The sequence below is a fragment of the Acinonyx jubatus genome, chromosome B3, assembly GCF_027475565.1.
Source record: "Acinonyx jubatus isolate Ajub_Pintada_27869175 chromosome B3, VMU_Ajub_asm_v1.0, whole genome shotgun sequence".
Lineage (NCBI taxonomy): Eukaryota > Metazoa > Chordata > Mammalia > Carnivora > Felidae > Acinonyx > Acinonyx jubatus.
In genome coordinates, this window is record NC_069386.1 from 129,236,552 (window position 1) to 129,263,435 (window position 26,884).

General features: G+C 42.8%; 1 protein-coding gene across 2 annotated transcripts in view; it reads left to right on the forward strand.

The window, feature by feature from the left end:
• The window catches only part of GPR65 (G protein-coupled receptor 65), a 100,259-nt gene extending 73,673 nt beyond the window's left edge, over positions 1-26,586 (forward strand). Inside the window, exons 3-6 of one of the 2 annotated variants that reach the window (XR_008299585.1) lie at positions 1,077-1,187; positions 14,747-15,633; positions 16,803-16,889; positions 17,373-26,586. The gene's annotated coding sequence lies outside the window, so the exon portion shown is untranslated. The remainder of the gene's footprint in view (positions 1-1,076; positions 1,188-14,746; positions 15,634-16,802; positions 16,890-17,372) is intronic. The other variant, XR_008299584.1, reaches the window with a different exon arrangement.
• The last annotated feature ends 298 nt before the right edge of the window (positions 26,587-26,884 follow it).

Genomic DNA, 26,884 nt, shown 5'->3' on the forward strand with positions numbered 1-26,884 from the left:
AAGTCAATAATCATGGAAAGAAGCAATTATAAACTGTGATAAAATGAAATGAAGGAAACATGCAAGAGAATCTAATTTAATGGTGGGGCCTTAGAAAGGCATCTTGGGGACACTGGTGTTTCAGCTAAGAGCTGAAGGATGAATAGTAGTTAAACAGGAAGGTCTCTCCGCCAGCCCCAGCAGTGAAAGTTTCTGTGCTTCCCAAAGGGTAAGTTTCCTGGGAAACCTCCCGAGGTGTAGGCACCTGCTGTGGTACCTTGTCTCCAAAGATGGCACCATCAATTCCTGCCTTCTTTGTATCCACATGCCGCTCCATTCTGTTGAGTTTGAATTGGCCTTTAACTGCTTTTACTGATAGAATGTGGCAGAAGTGGTGCTATGCCAGGCCACTCCTTTTTCTTGGAGTGCTGTGCTGCCATGTAGGAAATCTAGGCTGTTCAGCTGGAGAGGCGGGCACCAGACCTATGAGTGAGGAAGTCATCCTAGACATGCAGTGCATTTGAGCCTTCTGATGACTCCAGCCTCAGCAGCTATTTCACAGCAACTGCATGAGAGATGCCAAGCAAGAATTGCCAAGCTGAGCCCTGTCGACTTACAGAACCATAGCAGATAATAATAGATTACGTTAAGCCGATAAATTTTGGGGTAGTCGATTTCACAGCAATAGATAATCAGAATGCCTTCCAATGACATATTAAGACTCATGTAGGGACTTGGTCTAAGAGATCCAGTTTGTATCAGCTGACAGGTTCTCCTGAGAACGACATGTATTCAGATCCTTTTACTTGGGAGAGCAGGAAAGAAGAATTTGTTCCTCACAATGGATCCAAATCTTACCTGCCCACGTATCAAACTTACCTTTGCTCTGGGCTGGAAAGGAGTAGCCTGGAATATCTCTGACAAGACTTGACAATATCCCCGACCTTTGGCCTGAGTCACTATGAGAAACTCTACCAGTTAACACACTTCTGTTGTTTTCAAATCCTTCATAAAAGTCCAGCTCCAACGGAAGCCGACATGGTGCTTCTCTTTTTCAATGGGTAATTTCACTGTCAATTTCATCTCTTGCTTTTCAGGATCCAGGGTCTGCTGGAGGAGACCCCCTTTCTGTTGTTATCATGTCCTTCAGATGAGTAGAGGGTGCAGAGTGAGAAAAAGGAGAAGAGGAATCATGCCTTGATGCATTGGTAAGAGTGTTTTTGTTTGCACATCTTGCATTATTAATATTCCTGTTTAGCATAATTAGCTACCTTCTCCAGCTTACAACCTGCAGTGTTTATGCCTCCATTTGATAGCTCAGCCATTAGCAAAGCAGTACAGTTCCCTGAAGGCTGAATGCAGGTGGTTCTGAACAATGCAGGGTGCCAGTTGCTCAGAAAAGCAGGCGACATAAGCTTTAATTGATGCTAAAAATATATTCGCTAGAAGAATCAGACTCCTTCAGTCTGTCTGCAGCAGATAAAAGCATCTATGGATTAAAAAAGGCCTGGCAGAACAAAAGAGAGGTGAACAAATGGGAACAAATGAATTTTATTAATGGAGAAAGAAAGACAGCTAATACAGGACAATATTACTTCTCTTTATTCAAATAATTGGCAGTCCATTTTACATACACAATGACTGTTGCTTCGGAACATAATTTCAGACTCAACAAAGCAGAGCAATTTAAGTCCTATCATGCCTTGTCGTCCAGCTTTGGGTAGTCTGGTAAAAGTAATTCAACATTCCTTATGGAATCACAGGCTATGAAAGCTGGAGGAGAGCTTAGAGACAGAATTATATGATGTATTATTATTATATGTTATTTGTATTATGTTGATATGTGTGCATTTCAATGGTCTGACTTACTTCTCCACAGCTACTAATCCACTACTCAAGGAAGAGTTATCCATGAAAGAAAAAAAAAAAAATCCACATTGACCTGTTAGAAATGAGTCAAGAGTGAAAGAGTACACACATATCGGAGGGGGGGGGGCGGCGGTGTGAAAGTGATTCTCCCCAGTTTGCTAAGCAGAGCACTGCCCTAGCATCCAGCAGGACCTAGAAATCCACATGAAATAATGCTCTCCATATATATTAATATAGTGGTTATTATGTGCTGGACACTGTTCTCAGTGTTAGCTATATTTAATTTATTTACTCCTTAAAAAATGCCTGTCAGGTAAACACTATTAAAATCCCCACTTGATACCTTAGAAAACTGAGACATAGAAGTTACAGAAGTCTCCTTTGGTCACACTGTTCATAACCAGAGTCAAGGTTTGGACCCAGACAATCTGGTGCAAAAGTCTGTGTGCTTCTCCAACACACTATACTGCCTCCCAGTTCAAATTTGAATGCTTCCCAGGGTGCCTGGGTGCTCAGTCAGTTGAGCGTCTGACTCTTGATTTTGGCTCAGATCATGATCTCTCAGTGGTGAGATCAAGCCCCGTGTTGGACTTCTCTCTGAGTGTGGAGCCAGCTTGGGATTCTTGCTCTCCCTCTGTCTCTGTCCCTCCCCCACACTCGTGCACTTTCTCCCTCTCTCTCTCTCTCTCTCTCTCAAAATGAATACACATTTTTTAAAAAGCAAATTTGAATGTTTCCATATTTGCCAGTTATCATGCCTATATTACCCTGAAACAAGTTATTACCTCATTTTTCATGTGCAGAGTGCTTTCACGTACATTCTTCCATGGGCTCTTTGCGTCAGCTTCGAGAAGTGAGCATAACACAAATTATTAGTTCACAGATGAAGGAACTCAGAAGCCATTGTCCTCAGAAGCCAACTCCTTTATGTTTCTGACAAGAAAAGCAAGCTGAATATCTAAAAAGAACGTTTACAGAGAAATACTAAAGTAATGCAAATGATAGAAAAACGGGTTAAGACAGGAAGAGTATTTCACTAAAGAGTAAACGCTTGGCTAGTGACCATATAAAGGACATTGAACATTATTAGTGAGGAAGAAAATGCAAATCAAGGCCAGAATGGGGCACCAATTTCCATGCCTTTCCTGGGCAAAAATGTAAACAATCATCTATGATAAGTACTGGGGATGAATCTATCACATGCTGCTGATGGAAATGTGAGTTTGGGAAAGTTGACATAATCTACTAAAGTTGACCAGTCATGTCTCATGACCCAGAAATTCCACTCCTACATATATTCTGAAAACAGAGTCTTACATATCTATAAAAAATGTTCACATCAACATTGTTTCCAATAGCAGAGAAACTAAAAACAACCCAAATACCCATTAACATGAGAGCAAACGAATATTATGAAAAAAATTCATTTCGTGGAATATTATGTAGCAGTTAGTAAAGAGATTATAAAAGCACATACCAACACATATGAATCTTAGCAATATAATAGTAAGTAACAAATAAAGCAAGTCTCAGAAAGTATATAAACCTATAGGAAAAGGAGAGCAAGGGAATGACAAATAGATTTTGGAGGGAGAGAGCCAGGTGCATGGGCTATTGAAAGGATTCCATACGGGTAGTTCGATAGGTGGAATTCTAAAATGACTCCCAATGACCCACGCCCTTAGATAATCACCTCCCTTTAAGTGTGAGTGGGACCTATAGCTTGCTTCTAATCAACACAACATGGCAAAGGTGATGGGCTATCACAACTGTGATCAAGTTATGTTATATGGCAAAAGTGAAGGGGTTTGAAGATGTAATTAAATTCCTTGACAGTTCAATTAAGTAATCAAAAGAGAGATTATCCTGGGTGGGCCTGACCTAATCAGATGAGTCCATTAAGAGGACTAAGGGGTCAGAGGCTCAAAGCAGCAGACAGTCTTTCTCTCCATTGCTAGCTGTGAAGAAGCCAGCTCCCATGAATTCTATAGCCTCAAGGAAACCGATTCAACCAACAACCTGAGGGATCTTCCTTTGTCAATCTTCCAGATGAGATCCCAGCTTGTTCATGACCTAAGGCTTGTAAGACTCAGAACAGAAGAACCAGCTAAGTTATACCCAGATTCCTGCCCTACACAATCTGCGACATAGTATATGGATGTTGTTTTAAACTAAGTTTGTGGTAATTATTGATGCAGCAATAGAAAACTAAGGTAGATAAAGATTATTAGCAAAATCTTAGCCTTTGTTTTAAAATGTAGTCCACCTGTATTGATTAAATTACTAGTAAGTAACTAAAGCTCATTCCATCTTCTTTTGATGAGATGCAGGAAAAGAAAGAGTAAACGTTAAATATCCCATTTATGTCTTTGGCTTCATTTATAAAGCAAAAGACTAACAAAGAAAAGATAACAAGGACAGCATGTCCAAACTCTCTGCTGGGCACACCTCCTGCTTGAAGAAACTGAATGCGAACTGTGTGGCAGAGTCCTGGAAGGGGGCGGCATAGCCTGTAGCACTCTTGGTGACCTGGGGAGGGGGTCACCAGATGGACCATCCAAAGACAGTGACTGGTGCAAACACCTTACCTGACTGGACATTACTGGAGGTAACAGGCTGATCCCATCAATCCTTTTTATGGAGAAGGTAATATCATTACTGGATAATAGGGTGCACAGAAGTGTGTGCACCGAGAAGGCAAAAGGCGGAAGCCACAGGTGGTAGAGGACTTATGATGGAGAGTAACTGAGTCACCATAATGCTAGTACAATAGTCTAGGAGGATGGACCCATCCCGCTGAAAGGGTAACCAGACAGACCTCTCAGGTGACCACTGAGATAATTCTTTATTTTTCTGACCTCTCCATCTATCCTAAAAGCAAACATCTCTAACTTGAGATAATATAAGAAGGTCTGTGTCTGTCCCTCAAAAGAAACTGCCTAGTTTGTGGTGAAGAGCATGAGTTCTAGATCTAGACTTCCTGGGTTAGTTTCCAAGCTCCTTCACTTCCAGACAATGCGACCTGGAGCAAGTTACCTAACCTCTCTGCGTCTCTATTTCCTCATCTGTGAAATGGGGATATTATTAATACTTACCTGATAGGATTGCTGTGAGGATTAAATAAGTTAATAGTTGTAGGGTGGCCCAGGTGGCTCAGTTGGTTAAGCATCCAACTCTTGGTTTCAGCTCAGGTCATGATCTCACAGTCTGTGGGTTCAAGCCCCACATCAGGGTCTGCACTGACAGCATAGAGCCTGCTTGGGATTCTCTTTCCCTCTCTCTCTGCCCCTCTCTGCGTGCTCGCTCTCTCTCTCTCTCTCTCTCTCTCTCTCTCTCTCAAAATAAATAAACTTTGAAAAATAATAGTTGTAAAGTTCTTAGGGTACTTGGCACATAGCAGATGGTGTATAATTGTTGAATGAGTAAACCTGTCAGAAGGAGAACTCTTCTTCCCTACCCATGTGGAGGGACGTAAATTAATGTAACACTCTAGGCTGCTCCCCAACCTTAGTCACCCCATTCCTAACTTAGCACCCAAGGCGATGGAATGATTTATCTGATTGGAGAGTATATCAATTAGAATTGGATTCAGCCTTGGAGCACCTGGGTGGCTCAGTCAGTTAAACATCCGACTTCAGCTCAGGTCATGATCTCACAGTTTGTGAGTTAGAGCCCCGTGTCAGGCTCTGTGATGACAGCTCAGAGCCTGGAGCCTGCTTTGGATTCTGTGTCTCCCTCGCTCTGCCCCTTCTCCTCTCTCTCTCTCTCTCTCTCTCTCTCTCTCTCTCTCAAAAACAAATAAGCATTAAAAATTAAAAAAAAAAAAAGAATTAGACTCAGCCCTAAGTGACAGGAAATTTAAAATAACAGTGGCTTAAACAAGGTAAAGTTTGTCTCTGTCTACCATACATAAGTACAAGATAGGTAGTCCAGGGCTTCTATGAAGTCTCCGGGACCCCCGGCTCATTTGTAGTTTGTATGCCATCGTCAAAATTCATTTTCCATTTCGTGGTCCAAATGGACACTCCAGCTCCTTAGTCTTGGCAGAAGGGATGAGGAAAACTGGGCAGAGAAGCTCAGATAATCACTCTTCTAGAAACTGAGCAGACTTGCTCTTATCACCACCCCACCACACCATCCCCCTTGACCTGGGTCACAGGGTCACACCTAGCTGCAAGGGATATTGGGGAATGTAGTCTTTATTCTGAGGAGCCACCATGCCCACTGAAAAGTGGGGAATGTACTACTGTACAGGAAGACGGGATTTAGCTGATAATTAGCAGTCTCTCCATAGTGAGTTTATAAGGAAACACTCAGAATGCTTAACTTATACACTTGCTGGGAAAAGGCTCATCCTAATCTAGCAGGTCTGGGTTCTTATCTGCCTGATTCTAGGGATCAGCAGTAGACAGTTGCCTTGGCCACCAGTAGAAGCCATTTTCTCCAATATCGGGTTGGACACCACAAAGGAGATACATTTATCTCCACCTGCTAAACAAGTTTGTCTTCTTTTCATTGTTTCAGAACCCAGGTAGGGAAGCTGGGAGATAGTATTATAGACCTTTCAAGATTTCTGATATAATTCAAGAAAAGACACACACGGAATTTGTCAACACACACAGGAGTTGTATAGAATTTCCTACACTGTGGACTCATGTCACAGAGAGAATCCGGGGTATATTTGTAGCTACATTTCAATTGCAATACTCCCAGATCCAAATGTATTTGGTGGTTAAATATATCTGGATGTACCCTTTTAAAAAGCTCCAGTGAAAGCAATGCCAAGTCACATCCTCTGTTCTGGGAAGATTTGATACTGAGTGGGATCCAGGGCTTTACTTTAGTGTCAGTCCTCTGGCAGAGTCGGTTTTGTTGGCTCTGAACTGACTATTCTCTACCATGTACTGTTTTAACATTTAGAAAGTGTCCATTTTTAGCAAAATCACAGCTGTGTGCATGTAGCATATTGGTGTGGAGGAGGGTTACATTTCAACTTGTTATATTAGAAAAGTAAGAAAATCACTGACTTTTAGATCTGGAAGGAAACTTAGAGATCATTGAGCCAAGCCCTCTTATGATGGAAAACGGAAGCCAGAGCAGAACAGGGCCATATCCCTGGACACTCACACTAATTCATTATAGAACTGGATGAGAGTCCCATAGCTGCCAGCCCAACCTACTTTCCAAACGCCTACTCTACTTTCTTCCACCCTCCACTTTCCCTATAGTCAATAAAATTAAAAAAGAAATGAAGTGGGTTACTTAAGTTCTCTGTGCCTCACTTTCCCATCTGTAACATAAGCATAATAATGCCTACCTCACAGAACTATTTATAAAGATTAAATTAGATATAACTGCTACTACTCTAACACAAAATAAGTGAACCTCAAGCAGAGTAAGTACTTGATAGTACCTTTGATCGAAAGAAGACCCCATATATGTAGCACCTGGGTGGTTCAGTCAGTTAAGCATCAGACTTCAGGTCAGGGCATGATCTCACAGCTCATGAGTTCAAGCCCCGCATCAGACTCTCTGCTGTCAGCATGGAAACCGCTTCAAATCCTCTGTCCCTCTCTCTCTGTCTCTCCCCCGCCAAAATAAATAAACCGTAAAAAAAAAATCTAACCAAAAGAAAGAGACCCCATATAAAGGTTAAGAGTGCTAAATTGGGACTGATATAATGCAATCATTCTGTCACTTGCCCATTCATTCATTCAGTCAAGAGCAAACAAGCAGTTATTGAACTATGCTGTGGCGAATGTTGTTCTAAGTTCTGAGAATATAAGGTGAATCCGATAATGCTCATAGGGTAGAAGAGGTGATAGATGACTAAATAATATATTAAGGACCAAAAGTGAACAGTATAGTATGAGGTGTAAGAAGTGACCAATTAATTCTCTTGGTTAAGGGTGTGACAGGGAAGGTTAATAGACTCCCTGATGACCTCTGAGAATGGTTTTCAAAGTCAACTAGAAATTTGTCAGGTGGAAGAAAATCCCTAAAAGAAGAAGCAGCAAGTGCAAAGGCACTGAGGCATGAAACACCGCGTTATTCAAGTTCCGGGTTGTTAGAGAATAAGGTGCAAAGATGACAGAACTAGAAGATAAGGTAGACAGGAACCAGCATATGAAGAAAACTGTTCAATCCATGTTGGGGGGTAAGAGTTTGTCCACAGGCTGTAAGGAGCTTGTTGAATACTTTCAAAGAGAAAGACATATGGCCAGAGTACCTTTGGTGTGAGTTGAGGAAAAGGGGAAATCTGGTGAGGCAGAAAGCAAAGAAGCCAGTCAGGAGTTGAGGTCGATACTGCAAACTGTTCACCAATATCCTTTCTCCCTTCTTACATAAAGATTAAAATTTTTACCTGGACACCTGAGCTCTTTCCATAATTTTGCTATTGTTGATAGTGCTGCTGTAAACACTGGAATATATATATTATGAAATATTACTCAGCCATCAAAAAGAATGAAATCTTACCATTTGCAGTGATGTGGATGGAGCTAGAATGTGTATTAAGCTAAGAGAAATAAGTCAGTCAGACAAAGAAAAATACCATGTTATTTCACTCAAATGTGGAATTTAAGAAAGAAAACAGATGAACATAGGGGAAGGGAAGAAAAATAAAATAAGAGAAAAACAGAGAGGGAGACAAACCATAAGAGACTCTTAACTATAGAGAAAAAACTGAGGGGTACTGGAGGGGAAGTGGATGGGGGGGATGGGTTAAACGGGTGATGAGCATTAAGGAGGGCTTGTTTAATATGTGAGTGATGAATCACTGAATTCTACTCCCAAAACCAATTCTACACTGTATGTTAACTAACTTGAATTTAAATAAAATCTTAGAAGAAAATTAATTAATTAAGTAAGTAAGTAAAATAAATTTTTACCTGGACGTAAAGATGTCCAAAATGAAGATTACATTTCCCAGCCATCTCACTGCAGTGAAGGGAGGCCATGTGACTAATCTTGCCCAAGGGGATGTGAGTGTTACTTACATGTGAAAGAAACCTCTTGGTCCTGACTCAAAAGAAAGGGATAAACCCTCTCATTTCCCATCTCTCCCTTCTTTCTTCCTGAATCTAGGCTCGATGATAAGCCATCTTGGGCCGTACAGATGAGAACAGTATCTAAAGACAGCAGAACAACAAAATGGAAGGAATCTGGGCCCCTGCAGAGGAAGAGGCCCCATCCCAGCTTGGGTCATTAAATGACAGAGAAAAACACTTCTATCTTGTGTTTTAAGCCACTATGACTCTCTTCCTAGATGAAAGGAGATGATCCGAGGCAGGGGCAGAAGGAATGGGACAGAGAGAACAGATCTGAGGAAAGTTGTTGGACTTATTCACAGGATGTAGGAGACAAGAGAGGGGGTGTCAAGTGCACCCCTTACGAGCCTTTGTCTGAAGGCTGGGTAGATGGTGAAGTCATCAAAGAAAAAGAATAGAGCAAAATTAAATTACTTCTGAAGATGTGGAAGTTTGCTGGAAAAAGTCTCAATTTTCAATTCATATGTTCATCCATCCTAACACCTTTTACTGAACTTGTATAAGGAATTTGCCTAAGGAACAGAGGATTTTTTTAAAGTTGCCCATTAGTGGTAAAATTGTTTTCGTTTTTTAAAGATGGACATCTCACTGATAGATGAATGGATAAGAAGATGTGGTATATATACAATGGAATATTATTCAGCCATAAAAAAGAATGAAATCTTACCATTTGCAACAAGATTGCAAATGGATCCAGACAGTATAATTCTGGCAACTCTTTCTCCCCACAGGTCCTGTCCCTGTGCTTTAATAAAACCATCTTTTAGGTCCTATCCCTGTGCTTTAATAAAACCACCTTTTTTGCACCAAAAGAGAGAGAGAAATGCTGAGCAAAAAAGTCAATCAGAGAAAGACAAACTCCATATGTTTCACTCATACGTGTAATTTAAGAAACAAAACAAATGAACAAAGGGAAAAGACAGAGAGAGAGAGAGAGGGAGAAACTAAAAAACAAACTCTAAACTATAGAGAACAAACTGATGGTTACCAGAGAGGATGTGGGTGGAGGGATGAGTGAAATAGGTGATGGGGATTAACGACCACACTTAATCACAGTGAACATTGAGTAATTATAATTGAGTGTAATAAGTAATTATTATTAACACTGAGTTAATTATACTGGAATTCAAATTTTAAAAAAATTAAAAGACATCTCAGCTGTAAAGGCTGTAAAGTACAGAACTCTCTAGACTATGTACAAGCATGTTGGACCTTTCACTGCTTAAGCTGTTAACAGAAGATTATCTATCACCTGGCTTGGTGTTGTTTCAGGTTTGCCTGGAAAAGGGAAGTGTGTGAGGCATGCTTCTTGCTTTAAGATTTTTTTTTTTAACGTTTATTCATTTTTTAGAGACAGAGAGAGACAGAGCATGAGCGGGGGAGGGGCAGAGAGAGAGGGAGACACAGACTCCAAAGCAGCCTCCAGGCTCTGAGCTGTCAGCACAGAGCCCGACGCGGGGCTCAAACTCACAGACCACAAGATCATGACCTGAGCTGAAGTCAGATGCCCAACCGACTGAGCCACCCAGGCGCCCCTGCTTTAAGATTTCATAAGAGCTCACGTGTTTGTAATTGAGGTGGTGGGAGTAAGGGAACGTCCTTGAGGTGAGGATAATTCCACATAGCCACTCTTTTAGTTGTGCCATAATCCTCAGTATCCAGAGGAAGTCCATTTTAAATTAAATTGTTGGGACAGAAAAAAATGTATGTGTATGCATTTCCATACATTTAAAAACACAGCCCTGCTTAAATAATCTCTGCACATTTTCACAGCAGACTTTCCTTTTTGCACTATTTATCCTCCTACACAAGTAGTTTAAATAATCACTCCACATGATACACCAGACTTCCTGGGCAAAATAGCTTTTCCTATATTGATTAAAAATTCAAAGTCTATCTATAAATCAGGAGTCACTTAACATTCATGTCAGCATCCATGAATGTTAGACTGCCTCAAACACACCCTAAGACAGGCTTCTTAGACATGAAATAAACAAGAAGGAAGATCAATGAACTCTTTTATTCCATGTGTCTTAATGGCTCATTGGGACCGTGCTCTTTGCTCCAGTCTGTCCCCCTCAGAATGCTCCATTACCAGTCAAATGAAGGCATTTCTCAGCTTTGTCAGACAAAGGGAAAGCATTGGTATCACTAACGGACATTCAATGCAGTTTGCCTGGTTACTTCCTGAAAACCTACTATGTGCCAGATCCTGTCTTAGGCCTATGGGGATGCGGAAGTAAATATGGGACAGCATTGCTCTGATACAGATACAAGAGAAAAGCTCAGGGTCCTGGAGGGGGAGAGATGAATTCCTTAAGGTTAGGATCCAAACATGCTTCCTAAAGATTCTTACATTTGAGCTGAACTTCAGAAGGGAGGAAGGGCTGGATGCTGGACCTGCCGAAGAGGCTGATCTGACGCTCCAGGCAGAAGGAACTAGCTTCCGCCGGTGCTGGAAGAAGACAGCAGGAGCCTTGTGGAAGTGGACTGTGGGCTGTGCAGGAGGTATGCTTATGGGCTGAGTTGTGTGTCCCCAACACTCCAAAACCCCCAGTACCTCAGAATGTGACTGTATTGGGGGATAGGGCCTTTATAGAGGTAATTACATTAAATGAGGTCGTAATCCTATACAACTGGTCTCCTTATAAAAAGAGGAAGTCAGAACACAGACAAACACAGAGAGGTGAGGAGAGGACATAGGGAGAAGGCGGCTTTCTGCAAACTAAGGAGATGAGGCCTCAAAAGAAACAACCCTGTGACACCTTGGACTTCCAGCTTCTTGGACACTTCTTGGACTTCCAGCTTCCAGGACTGTGAGTAAAAAAAAAAAATCTCTCTTGTTTAAGGCACTCAGTCTATGGTATTTGTTGTGACACTCCTAGTAAACTAACACAAGGTATAACTCATCAAAGTTTGTTAAAGATTGTCAAATGCACCACTCTTAACCCTCCCGTTAACCCTGCGAGGTACATGTTATTGTGCACATCTAAGAAAACTGATACTCATGGAGGATAGGTAACTTGTTCGAAGTCACACCTCTGTAATAGCAGAAAGAAAAATTAAAAACTGGGATCCCGTTACGCATATTTTTAGCCACTTCCTTTTACTTAGTGGAATTATACTGAACATCTCTTGTGTCACTAAAAATCTGAAACGGTCCATTTAGGCTTCCCTACCTCAACTTTGAATAAGTTGCCTGGGGCATCTATGCCAGACAAAAACATCATGAAAACTAATATGGGAGGAAATTGAACATAAATAAGATGCTAAAATGGGTAGGAATTTAGTGGTCACCCAAGAACATGATAAGAACATGGCCGTGGCATTTCATGGACTCTGGAAAGGCAGTCCTAGCCTGTGAAACTCTGGGAAGAGCACTCTCATCTTCCAGGACCCCAGGAACTACAGAGCACTGAACTGGAAGGCTGATCCCTCCTTATCCCCAAGTCTCATAGTCCAAAGGGAATAGTGACAGCTGGGATCACCTCACAGTCTAGTAAAGCAGGGAAAGAATTTTTAAATGGATCACAGCAACATTCAGGAAGAGTTGGTAATGGCTTCTTTGATTTGGGAGATAAAAATTGGGAGTTCTATTTTTAATTTTTATATAGAGATTCTCCAATTCATTCTGTATAATCATTTTCAGAATGGTCTGGGCGATCATTTCAAGACCATAAGTCTAGATCCAGTGAAACCCATTCAAGAACCAGTATTATTCAAGGAGAAAGAAAAGAAAATATCCATTCCCTCCTAGAAGCTTACTATCTGGTTGATGACATGGCAAAATCTTCTTTAAAAGGTTAGAAAGAAAAGAAAAAGACAGGAACACAAAGCATCCTTCAAGCTATTTTTGTAAACAATCTAATTAAAGAATCGATGTGAAAATCCTTTGTGAATTTCAATGGACTGTAACAGGTTAAGGAGCTTTTATTACCTGTTCCCCAAAGAACAAATACTGAGCTTTTTCTGGGGGTCAGGCACTGTTTTGTGGTTATTCATAACAAAAGGATACAAGTTAGCATGGTGGAGTTCAAACTGAGTCAGTGGTCCCTGGAAGAACCCAAATAAAGGAGCAGCCCAAGAGGGTTGAGGAGCACTGCCCCAACACTGCCACAAACGTTTTGGACACTCTCGTGGCTCAGGGGCATCGTGGACAGGACACAGTTTTAAATTCGGGTCTGGGGCTGGGCTCCCAGCTCCACCTCTGTGCTTATTTGACTCAGTTAAGTCACAAAAAAGTCACTGATAATAATACATCTTAAAGAGTTTATAAAAGACTCCATACTAGTATGCATATGGGCCACACCCAGGGTCCAGAGAAATGGAAACTTTTATTATTCTTACGATCCATATTGGCTTCCCAAGGCAGCCATAACGAAGTACTAAAAATAGGGTAACCTAAAACAACAGTAAGTTCTTTCTCACGGTTCTAGAGGCTTGCAAGCCCAAGCAGAGTTGGTTCCCTCCGAGGGCTGCGACACGAGAATCTGTTCCGTGCTTGTCCTAGCTTCCAGTGATGTTCAGCGATCCTTGGCACCCCTTGGCTTTAGACGCATCACTCTGGTCTCTGCTTCCATCTTCTCATGACCTTCTCCCTGTGTCTCTGGGTCTCCACATGGCCATGTATCTTCTGTGTCTCTCTCCTCTTCTTATAAGGACACCAGTCATATTGCATTGAGGGCCCACCCTATTCCAGTATGGTCTCATCTCAACTAATTTGATCTGCAACAACCCTATTTCCAAATAAGGTCACATTCTGATGTGCTAGGAGTTCGGACTTGGGACATATCTTTTGAGGGGGTGCACAATTCCACCCATAATGGGAGTTTAATTTCAGCTTCTCATTCTACTCTATTACAAACCAGCCAAGTGACCTTGAATGAGGCACTGCCTCTGATCCTTAGTATCTGCACTTATAAATGGAGATGATAATGATACTGACCTTATACATTGCCTTGAGAATCAAGACAGACCATAAGTGACATTGCTTTGTGAACTATAGAGCATTGTATAATTTAAATTATAAGCATTCCTCTGATATCACAGTCTTTGGATGCCTATTCTAACCCTAGCAGTCTGCTTCTGTAGCCCCTGTGAACTATCAGATGCACCACAGTTCCTTGCTTGCTTTCCACAGCTCCAAACAGGACATGTTATTAATCATTAACTCTAAGTGAACTAAATTATGCCTGTAAATGATTGGACTACGGCAATTGAGTTACCTGACAATTTCCGTGCAAGTCACAGAGCTAACCTAATGGAACGTGACAGCTCTTTCCTATAGCACATTCTCAAAATTTGATTATTCTGAGGGAGAAAAGATTCATTGGGAGCCTCACTCAAATTGCCCAAGGCCTGTTCAGCATCCGTATGGAAAGATTAGGCTTTGGGAGTGAGGACCTGGAGAGCAGCCGGCCCGCCTATCAGTCACCTTTCTCAGGCTCCGAGTGGAGCAGAATTGATGTGTCCCTGGTCTTGTAACCTTCTGCAGACTTAGGGACTGTGCTAACCCATGAATAATGAAATCCACTATTAGTCATAAACTGGAGGAGATCATCTGCATTTTGACTCCAAGAAAACAATTTAAAAGGAAATAGGCCTTTGACGCTTTTATAGACCAGGCACAATCAGGCCCTGGAAATAGCCCTCACTCAGTTCCTCGTTCCACTCGTATTTATCGCGTATTGCCGGTATCCTTTTAGGGAGTGATATAAAAGAAACAAAACAGAGTACCCAGGCCTCTGCTTTACCCTCTTTTGATCCTGTGCTGGAAAAATGTAACTTCTTTTTTCTCTGTATCCGTGTGATGCTTCTTATCATAAGTTATTACTTATGGCCCCCACCAGTGCCTCCAGACAACCTCCACCACACCACCGTGAACACTCAGTACCTGAAGGTTAAGTCTGGGGTTTTCACCAGCCTGAAATGGCAGTGATCACAAAGAGGAAGATAGGACACCGGCTCAAGGCCGCATTGACAGGGCTGGACGCTACTCCTCCCCAGCTTGCCCTTCGCCAGAGGAGAAACCCCACGATAGCTGGAATCATCACTGGCCGTGCGGCCTGCAGATCCACCACTGGTAGCCCCCCAGTGGACCCTCCTACAGAGGTATTTCAACTCACATAAGGCATCACACTGACCCTTTGAGGCCAAGGTTGGAACAGAACAACACCCGATGTTCGTGTGAACTATTCCTAACAGATGGGCCAGCTGGAGAGATCAAAATGCTGGACACAATTTTAGCAACATGGAATCTTGAGGTAAATGAAGGGTCACGGTTACCTCCACCCCAAGCAGAATGACCATAGATATGGGCTGTGGTAGGCAGAATTCTAAAGATCACGCAAATATATTAGCGTCCTGAGTACTCATTCAAACACCGTTATAGGTCCTGCCTTGAAGGCATTTTACAGGTGTCATTAAAACATCAAGCGCCAAGTTGGCGAACCTTTAAGACAGAAACCCAGCGAGTCATGTGAGCCCTTTACAAGCAGAATTTTTCTCCAGCTGGGAACCGAAGTCAGGTTTTTGAAGCACAGGAAGTATTCCATCAAGCATCACTGCTGGCCTGAAAATGGAGGGGGACACAACAAGGGAGGCTGGGGCTTGCAGAAGTGGCCAGCAGCCCCTTGCTGGCAGCTAGCAAGTAAACAGGGACCTCGGTTCAGCTGGTGGAAGACACTGGATTCTGCTAACGACAGGAATGAGCTTGAGAGAGCACTCCGTGCTCCAGGTGAGAACACAGCCAAACACCAGCTTCATTTGAGCTGGACCCCAGCCATCCGTGCCGGAATTCTGACCTACAGCACCGAGAGCGGATAAATGGGTGCTTGCTTTATCAGCTTTATTGACACATGCCTCACTATAAAATTCACCATTTTGAAGTGTACAATTCAAGAGTTTTCAGTAGACAAAGAGATGGGCAGCCGGAGCACTGTCTCATTTCAGAATATTTGCATCACTCAAAAAAGAAATTCTGTACCCATTAGCAGTCCTCTCCATCCTTCTGGTCCCTGGAAACCACTGATGTACTGTCTGTTTCCATGAATTTGTCTTTTCTGGCTATTTCCTGTAAGTGGAATCCTACTGTATGTGACTTTTTGTATTTGGTTGCTTGCATGTAGCATGTTGTTTTCAAGGATCTACCCACGGTGTGGCGTGTTATCAGGATTTTATCCCTTTTAGGGCTGAATAATATTCCATCGTATGAGTGTATCACATTTTGTGTATCCATTCAGTTAATGGGCCTTTGGATGTTTCCCACTTTTTAGTTATTATGAATAAATGCTATTGGGATTTGTGTACAAATTTCCCATGGACATGGCTTCTCATTTCCCTTAGGGTATATACCTAGATTGGGATTGCTGGGTCAAAGAGTAACTTTGAGGTACTACCAAACTGTTTTCTAAGGTGACTGCCACATTTTACAACCCTGTCAGCAATGTGTGAGGGTTCCAATTTGCCTACATCCTTGCCAACCCTTGTTTTTGTGTGTTTTGTGGGGTTTTTTTCTGGTGGTGGGGGAGTTGCCAACACTTGTTAATTGTCTGGCTAGTGGAGGTAAAGTGTTATCTCCTTGTGGGTTTTTGTTTTTGTTTTTGTTTTTTGAGAGACAGAACATGTGTGTGCTGCTCTGAAAAAAATTTTTTTTCTGTAAAGGGCCACACAGAGGAGGGGCAGGGGAAGGGGGGTGCAGAGAGAATCCCATGCAGGCTCTGAGCTCAGCATGGAACCCCACAGGGGCCTTGAGATCATGACCTGAGCCAAAATCAAGAGTCAGACACTTGACTGAGCCACCCGGGCGCCCCTTTGCTGAGTATTTCTTCATGGGCTTTTGACCATTTCTGTATCTTCTTTAGAGGAATGTTCTATTCAAATACTTTGACTTTTTTTTTTTTTCAGGGAACTGCCAGACAGGTCAAATAGTGACAGTTCTCTGGGGAGAGACTCTTGGAAACCTCCAAACTTTTTCAGCCCCTTTGAGTGGAGGTGAGGCTTCCGGCTGTAACTAGGTATTCCTAGTTACAAGGTTTGCAAAGCTGTTGGTTTTCAAAGCTTCAGTGGAGCTTGGGAATGGAAGGTGGAAATAGGGCACTTTAAAATGCCTACAGTTCACTGTTCATGCCAAGATTAGCTGGTATTCTTGAATTCTCCTTAGATCATTGCAAGCCTTTGGTTAATTTTACAGAGTTCTGAAAAAGTTAATTTGGACAATTTTTGCTAATGTCCCCATTGCTTTTATAGAGAAGACTCTCAGAGACTGTTATTTGGCTGTTTCCAAAGAACTTCCCCCGGGTCTTACTTTAAACAACTGAGTTTGTGGGAGTTTATGTAGCAATAGAAAACTAATCCATGAGTCAAAGCTGACACAACTGGACCACAGAGCTAGGGTCCCACCTTCTAATATTGCAAGGGTTATTGTGACTCTTGGGGGTGGCCTCCAATTTACCTATTTTGTGGTTTCTCCTTTAGATCTTTCTTTTTTCTTTATGCTTCAACAGACTCTCCACTCCAATCCAGGAAGAGAAAGCCTTAGGTAAGAATCTTTTTTGTGTTTTAGGAATATTTTTCCATGATGCTTGCTTTCAAAGTGGCAAGCAGTTGTTTTGTTTATTCATTCAGCAAACATGTATTGTGCAGTGGCCAGGGTGACCACCTGTGCCACTTTACCTAGGACGTTCCATTTTGTAGCACTGATCATGCTTCATTCCAGAAAATAACCAGTCACTGGAAAACTGAAATGGGGTTTTAAACCCTACAATCGTTCAGGCCTGTGGTCTAGGGCAGGGGTCAGGAAACTCCTTCCATAAAGGGCCACACAGAGGGATTTTAGGCTCTGCAGTCCAGATGGTCTCCCTTGCAGCTATTCAGCTTGGTGTTTGTAACACAAAAACAGCCCTAGACAATGTGTAAACAAAAGGCATGGCTATGTTTTGATAAAACTTTATTTTAAAAATAGATGGTGATACAAGAGGATCTACAGATGGCCAATAAACAGAGGAAAAATTACACAACATCACTATCCATCAGGGAAATAAAAAAAATCAAATACACATCAAAGCCACAGTGAGAGGTCACTTCCCACCCCCTAGGATGGCTACAGTCAAAGAGACAGACAATAGCAGGTGCGGGCAAGGGGGTGGAGCCACTTTGGAAACTAGTTCCGTAGCAAATCGTGTTGTCAAGCATAAAGTTACCATTGGACTCGGCAATGCCAACTCTAGGTATGTATCCGAGAGAAGTGAAAACCTGTGTCCACAGAAAACTTGTGCACAAATATCAATAGCAGCCCAAGACAGGAATTGCTGAGTCAGATGGTATGGTTCCTTCCGCGGCCTAGGGTCGTCTCCTCTCACTCAGGTGCAGGCTAGCGCCCAGCCAGAAACACGAAGATACTCTCTGGGGCTCTGCTCACTTACTTCCCTCCTCTCCAAATTACCGCCACGTCGGCACGTCCAAATTCCTGTCCCTGGAGGTACCTGGGAGGCTCAGTCAGTTAAGCGTCCAACTTCCGCTCAGGTCATCATCTCATAGTTCGTGAGTTCGAGCCCCGTGTCTGGCTCTGTACTGACAGCTTGGAACCTGGAGCCTGCTTCAGATTCCATGCCTCCCTCTCTCTGCCCCTCTCCCTGCTTGTGCACACGAGCTCTCTCTAAGAATAAATAAACATTAAAAAAAAAATTCCTGTCCCCGTGTCCAGCGCTCAGAAAGACCATCAGGCTGTGTCTGGATGCCTCATTCCTTTCCCCTATTCTCAGAGACCACAGACCAGTGCTGCCCTCTTGGCCCAGGGTCATACATCATTAAATCATACATTCTACCTGCTTTTTTTCCGTTGCTTGTGGTGGGAGGGATCAGTTCAGTCTGTTATCCCATCCTGACTGGAAGGGGGAGTTCTGTTTTGCCTGCTCTTGCACTTTGTAGAAATGGATGCATACAGCAGGCACTCTCTTGTCTCCGGCTTCTTTTGTTCAGCATCCTGTTGGCGAGCACTAGCCGTCTTGGTGCAGGTGGCATTCGCTGCTTCATTTTCGTGACTGTTTTTGTATTTACACATATTTATTGATTCCTTGCCATGTGTGCCAGGAACCGTGCCAAGTTCTAAGGACACAAGTCTCATCACGAGAAATACAGTTCCCGCTCTCGGGAAGCGTATAATCTTGCACGGGATCCAACAAACCATCGCTCAGCAGCAAACCCAGCCCGCTGCCTGTTAAATAAAATTGTACCAGACACAATCGTACCCATTCATTTATACATTTTCTAGGGCTGCCTTCCTGCTACGGTGACAAGAGCTGAGTCCTTGTGAGGGAAACCACATGCTAGCCCACAACGCCAAAGATGTTTACTAGCTGGCGCTTTCTATAGAAAAAATGTGCTGAGCCCTTGTCTAGTGGATAATACTAGTATCTTCTTACTATAACACACTACAGACATGGACACCGAGGCTCAGAGAGGCTAAACGACCTACTTGACCTTACCCAGGTCTGTCCAGAGACGTGCTCGTAAGTGTTTAACAACTGGCTCTCCAAAAAAAACAAAAAGAGCTATGTATATTATACGTTGTACTTTCATCATAAATTGTAAGAGTCAGGGAGCCTGGGTGACTCAGTGAAGCATCCAACTCTTGATTTCAGATCAGGTCATAATCTCACGGTTTGTGAGTTGGAGTCCCGCGTCAGGCTCTGCACTGACAGTGCAGACAAAGCCTGCTTGGGATTCTCTCCCTCCTCTCTCTCTCTCTCTCTCTGCCATGAACACAGCCCGCTCTTAAGTTTAATCTTGATTATTAGCATTTACCTCATCACTTTTTAAGTCCAGACCAGAGATCAGCAAACTTTTGTTAAAGGGACACACGGTAAATATTTTAAGCTTGGTGAGCTGTATGCTTTCTCTTGCAACTACTCAACTCTGCCATTGTCTCCTGGAAGTAGCCATACAGACAATATGCATATTAAATGGATGGGCCTGGGGGCACCTGGGTGTCTCCATCGGTTAAGCATCTGACTTTGGCTCAGTCACTATCTCACAGTTCGTGGGTTCGAGCCCTGTGTCGGGCTCTGGGCTGACAGCTCTGAGTCTGGAGGCTGCTTCAGATTCTGTGTCTCCCTCTCTCTCTGCCCTTCCCCCACTCGCACTCTGCCTTTATCAAAAAAATAAATAAACATTAAAACTAAATGGATGGGTCTGTATTCCACTAAGACCTAATTTACAAAAACAGATTGAAGGCCCACAGGCCATAGTTCGCCAGCCTCTGGGTCTAGACAACCAAGAATATAAATAAAAGACCTGACTTAATTTTTTTTATTGGGGGAGGGGCAGGGGCAGAGGGAGAGAGACAAAATCTTAAGCAGGCTCCCCACTCAGCACAGAACCGAATGTGGGGCTCACTCCCACGACCGTGGGATCATGACCCAAACCAAAATCACGAGTCGGATGTTCAACTGACTGAGCCACTCAGGTGCCCCAGAAGACCTGATTTATACTATTTGCTAATCCCACCAGAATTTCAAGCTACTAATATGACATCAGTGAATGGGAAATTAGGAAGACACGCACATTCACCTGTTGGGATGAGCACTGGGTGTTGTATGGAAAGCAATGTGACAACAAATTTCATATTAAAAAAAAAAATGAAGACATGCACAGTGGGAGAACAGCGTCTCCCACTTAATAAAAGGAGAGAGATTCATGAAGTACTGAAAACATAGTACTTAAGATAGGAGATCCGTGGAATATATGAGGCATTTTAATGCTCTGTCTTCCTGCATCATTACTAAGGCTCTTTGGTCTGGCCATTTTCTCTGAAAAGAAGTTATAAGGCAAAGGAAAATTTCATATTCTACATCAGACTAATGTTTTGGTTGTAGAATACCAATTAACATTTTAAGTGGTTGAAGCTATTGTATTTTCTTATGAAATGATGATTCTTTAATAGAATGGCCTCAGTAGATTTCAAACATGCAAGGAAAGCGAGTTTCTAAAAGCCACGTGAACAAGCTTTCCTCCAGCACCTGATTTTTTTGCTGGGATATAAAGGGAATGATTGGGGGCTGCCTGGGTGGCTCAGTTGGTTGAGTGTCCAACTTCAGCTCAGGTCATGATCTCGCAGTCTGTGGGTTCGAGCCCCGCGTCGGGCTCTGTGCTGACAGCTCAGAGCCTGGAGCCGCTTCAGATTCTGTGTCTCCCTCTCGCTCTGCCCCTCCCCCACTTGCGCCCTCTGTCTCCCAAATATAAACATTAAAAATATTTAACATACAAATAAAAAAAAATAAAGGGAATGATTGGTTCTCAACAATAAGGCACAAGTATTGCTCTAATTAATTTACCTCAGGTTCTACTGAAATTCAGGGACAGCTAAAATAACCAGACCAAGTGTCCTCAATAATTCAACAATACAGTTTATTTTAAAGTTCTAGTCTTACATACATAGATATTAGAGCCTATGATGATAATGTGGATATAACATTACTTGACTAGAACTCATTACTTATTAACAAGAATTTGGGGAGCACCTGCTAGATGCCAGTCACTCCGCAAAGGAATGTGAAGGGTACAGAGACGAACGACACCCCCCCCCCACCTCCCTCTCCATTCCCACCTCTACTGCTCTGGTCCAGGCCCTTGGCCATCTCGGGATGATCAGACCATTTAACACCACTTCTTACACCCTTCAGCTCACCTGGCACACTACCGGGTCAATATGCCTAAAATACAGCTTCTGGGATACCACTTTCATGTTCAAAAACCACAAACTCCTTCCCTTAGCATTCAAGGTCCTCAACAGTTAAGTACCTTTTCCACCTTGTCTCCCCCTGCACACATTTTGACTTCAACTATTCTTTGCCACGGAAATTTATCTTTGCAATCGGAACCACCGCCCTTTTGCACATGCTGTTCTCCTTGCCTGGAATATTCTGCAACAAAGAATCCTCCCCGTCCTTCTGAGTCCAAGCTTTAATCAGGCTTTTCATCTTGCCCCCCTGTCCATGAGGATCTCTCTAGCTTCTGACTTCCTTACATTTGATCCTTACTGCATGCAATCTTTTCCCCACGTGGTGGGATCAGTATGAACTATCCGCTCTATCAGCTCTATTAGAAAGGGCTCTTTAACTTTAAGCAAGGTTTGAACCCGCCTCCCCCGCCCCCCCAAAAAGATATTTATTGAAAGAATAGTGGGGCAACTTGCATTACTAAAGGATTGAACAATCAAATGGCAAAGGCAGAGGTGCAGCTGGAAGTCAAGAGCAACGGAAACTGAGCACTTCCTGGACTCTGTGTCTTGCCTCTACTTCTCCTGGGTAGACTGTTTCTTCTCAAAGTGGAGGACTTCTCCTCTGTGGCAGGAAATGGGGCATCCGCCAGTTGCTGAATGTCCCATTGAATAATGCCTTCTTCCCCTGGACTAGAAAGTTTATTTTTTATCCTCCAGTTAGCAAGATACTAGGAAAGGATTCAAACTGCCTTGACATAGGCCAGGTACCCATTCCTGAATCACTCAGCTGTAGCTAAGGGGTAGTGTCGTTTAGTACATATGTAGCTGTGAGAAACCAGCTCCTATAGATCCAGGGCTGTTCCCAGAGTAAAATATTAAGGAACAAGACAATACTACTAAAAGGTGTCTCGTACCCTCCACACCTTGACTTTCCAGTGTTGACTGCTGTGAGTATGCGTGCTTATCCGCACACACACACACACACACACACACACACATACACACACACAGTTTTCAGGGGACCTGAGTGCCATAGTCCTAAATGAGGGTCTCACTGAAGTTAACACAGACATGTCCTCTGGAATCGAGGTAGTTATCAGGATGTCCCTCAATGCCCCAGGACCGTGACCTGTGATGCCATTTGTCAGTTTCTTCAAACCTAGCACTCTGGAGTAAGGCTTTTAGATTCCTTAAAAGCAGAGCCACTACCGCACTCCTGTTCTCTTGGCCTCTGAACCCCTACTCCTACAGGACTTCAGGTCTTACCCAGTGAGCCAAACTGGGGTGTGGTCTCTAGCACCATACTATTCAGAGCTGCTAGATATGCTCCATTGTATCTCCAGATCCACTCTCCAAGCTGCTCTGTGCCTTGCAAAGCTAACGTGGGTAGATCACGTGCAAGGGTTAACTTTCCCTAACTCTAGCTTCTGGCTAGAGTATAGCTACTACGGAGTCCCTGCAGGAGATACAAGGTAGAAGAAGCAGAGTGAAGTCAGTGCATTTATCCCCCCAGTTTCCTCCCTTGGGGTTGCCATGGGCTGACTGCCTCTGCTAACTGAAGATCACTGTTCTTCTCTGTCCACATGGCCTCTCTCTCTCCACACTCCCTTAACCACTCGGAGTTCTGTTCTCTACCTCCCAAGTCTTGTCTTGGGTCATGACATGTAACAAAGCTAGGATACTATTAGTAGCTTTTGGGCATTCAGCTCAAGACAGTAGGACTCTTTGAGAATAATTCACTGGGATTAGGAAATGGGACTTTCATGCTGTCGATACGGAAGGGCTGCTTGCCTCACTTCTCTACCCAAAGGATATGAAGATCTTACTGCTTGCTCCTCACTCACTCACTGTCACCACTTTGTTCTCTTTGAGGAGAATATTACAGGACTGACTAGACAGTGGCTTAGGAGGCTCCTGGGATCCTGAGGTATGATCCTGGGACCAAGGAAATCAATAGAGGAGTACTGGCTACAAGCAGGGATCAAGACAAGGGATAGGTTCCCAGTACACTGTAAGAGAACCGAACGTAAGTGACTGCCCACAAGACCTAGGACATAGGACTTGGGGCCACGGAAAAGCCTGGAATGAATTGCATAAAACAGGAACCACTCACAAATCCTCCCTCCCACCGTGGACCAGCAATGGACTCAAGAATGACACTCAAACCTGAAGTAAAGAACTCCCAAATATTCTTCTGGAATCTGAAGTATGTATAACCTGCTGGGAGCTAAGATTGTTTAATAATGTAGTGTCCCAGTCCCTTATGAAGGAACTAGTCCTCTGTTACATTATGTTGAGTCCAGGGTCAAGGGATCATTTCCCAGAGCCGTAGCTGTTGGTCTTCTACGACCAGGCAGCCCTCCATGATTACCCTGTCCAGTCACCTGGGTCACTAAAATAAATGGATAATAGACAGATAGATAAAAGGGCTTTTAAAAACCAATCTTTTTGAGTTAGGTTTCATTTCAAAGAAATGCTACTGGAGCATAACAATAAGACAGATTGAAGCAGTTGCATTTTTTTTCCGTAAGGACCACTGTCCCGGAGGGAATAGAATAGAAAATTAGCAATAAACAGGCCAGCTGCAGGCGTGGCACTCTCTTGAAAGCTAGAACGATATATATTCCTTTGCTCTTATTGCTGTGACAGATGATCACCAATTTAGTGTCTTGAAGCAACACAAATCTGTTATGTCCCCGTTCTGTAGATAAGATGGGCTCGGTCGGCACCTCTGCTCTCGGGTCTCAAGACCCAAATCAAAGTGTCGGCCAGCTTCAGCAATTCAGTGAGAGCTTCAGAAAAGAAGGTGCTTGCAGACCTGTTCAGGTTGTTGGCAGAATTCAGTTATTTCTGGCTGTAGGACTGGGGTATCATTGGTGACTGTCAGCAGGAGGCGTCTCTCAGCTTCTAGAGCCTTGATCACGGTTCTCTTTACCTTTAAAGCGAACAACGGTGAGTAACATGCTTCTTGTGCTTCAAATCCCTCTGTCTTCTTTGGTCACATTCTTTTGTCTCCAGCTGGAGAAAGTTCACTGCTTTTAAAGGCTTGTGTGATTACAGCAGCCCCACCTAAATAATCCAGAATAATCTCCTTACCATAAGGTCTGTAACCTAAACTACATCTGTAAAATCCCTTTTGCCATGTAGTGTAACATATTCACCGTTTCTAAGGATTAGCATGTGGACATCTTTGGTAGTCATTTTCCTTACCACAGAAGGCCCTGAAGCTAGGTCATGGCCAAGTGCAGAGAGGGAAACAGTTTACACCAAGACAGATGCCATGTTCACATTGGAATTTTTTTTTTTTTTTTTAGTTATCTTGTTTAATCCAACATACTTGGAAAATGCTATGAAAATACATGTTAATTTCAATATGCTTTTCTGATTACATATATGTGATATTCATAGGATACATATATGGTCAAAACCTTGGTGTTGCATATTTAGCTCACTCAATTTATGAAAAATAACGGCCACATAACCTAGTTAGCAAAACCAGTCCTCCTTATCAAGTTAATCGAATCAGACTGCCAGGAGAAGACAACAATTCTGACTTAATTTTTCATCCAAATAAATGCATTAATGTACACAATCTGCTGAAAAAGACACAAATCGCAATGGTAAGCTTACACTACTGTAGGATGAACTATTAAAGGTTGTCAAGATTATAATTATGCAGATCTAATGTCATTGGTTTATGGATTTTTATAAGTGATAAAGTCAAGCATAAATCGATTTGCTGTTTGTCATTAACTCATAACAGTTCAAAATTTAATGTATAGTTAAAAATAAGAAGCTCTTTGTGAAGGGAGCCCAGGGGAAAAAGCAAGAGGGTATGCATATGTATACTATACGCAGATATTTGGCGTTGGGGAATGTCATGGAGGGAATTACCTTGACATAATGGTAGTTTCCAACTACCTCTCAACTAGCTCTCAGGCAAGCTGTCTCAAAGGTCACAGAACAGAAAGGTTCACATTAAACCTTAAAAATCACATTAAAGATTCAAATTAAAATACTTGAATCCCACAAAGCTGTGATTTGATCAACTTGAAGCACAAGGAGAAGCAAGAAAAAGACATGGGGTAGGCTAACACACTTAGCATGGGGTACAAGCAGATGGACCAAAGCAACTTCTCCGTCGGGCACCTTGGACATAGTACTTAAGGGCCCCCAACACTTTTGGGGCCCACAAAACTGTTGTAACTTCTTTTAAAATCAGAAGAAGAAGAAAAGAGTATAATCCAGCCTGGATTACATTAGTCTTTCTTCCAATGCTGTAGGAAAATATAATTTTAATATTTCTTGATGCAGGAAGGGGCCCAGGAAGAAAGGCTCAAGTGTCCTGCAGCCCAGGATGGGGAAACAACACTACCTAAATCTTGGGTCGCACAACATTTACATCTTGTCTTTCCTGCATCAGTATCTCCCACTGAAGGTGGGCTTATGAAAACCAGAGTTGAGGTTTGAACAAGAGGGCTTAGCAGGCAGAAAGTGCCTGGAGCCAACACAAACACCAGCCGAGAGACTCAGAACACAGATGCCTGGCCACGGCAACAGCCTGGCAGTTAGCCTGCTCAATAGCTCCGGGTTTTGGCTGAGTTTATTGGGCAGAGCACAAGTGGGGCCAGAATAGGACCATACTGGGAACCTCTGGTGGATGGCCAGTTTCAAGATGCCCAGAAGTGGCATCCTCATTATTTATAATTTCGTCTTCCTATGTCTATGTATCTGTAAGTAACACACATTTGTTCTGTCACACATTCCACTTATTCCATCTTCAACACACCTTACAGGTTACTTACTGTCTATACTTAACACACTTACCAATTCTGCCTGTGCCTCACAAGCTCTTTGTTTGCCCATTATCTATCCCAAACGTGTCCTATCAATTTGGCCCATATCTCATAAACTACTACTAGCTTTCTTGCTTTGCTTTATACACTTGTGGGTTTTATCCATCCCATTGTTGTCTCGAGAACACACTACAGGAAAAATGAAAACAGAATAAGGTGTGAGACTGAGAAATAACACCATTAATGTCATCAGACATTGTGATTGGACATGATTTATGCAAAGAAAAAGTTCTGTTCCACGAAAGACCGTGTGCCTCAACGTTTCACCAATGCTTCTGCCCTCCTGTTTTCTACTTCTTATCAGGAGATGGACAGAATGAAACATTTTATAAGTTGAAGTAAGACAAGCAGGCCAGGATTATCATACAGATTTAAACTAAAAGGAGACACACAAAAGTTTTATCCACAAGCTT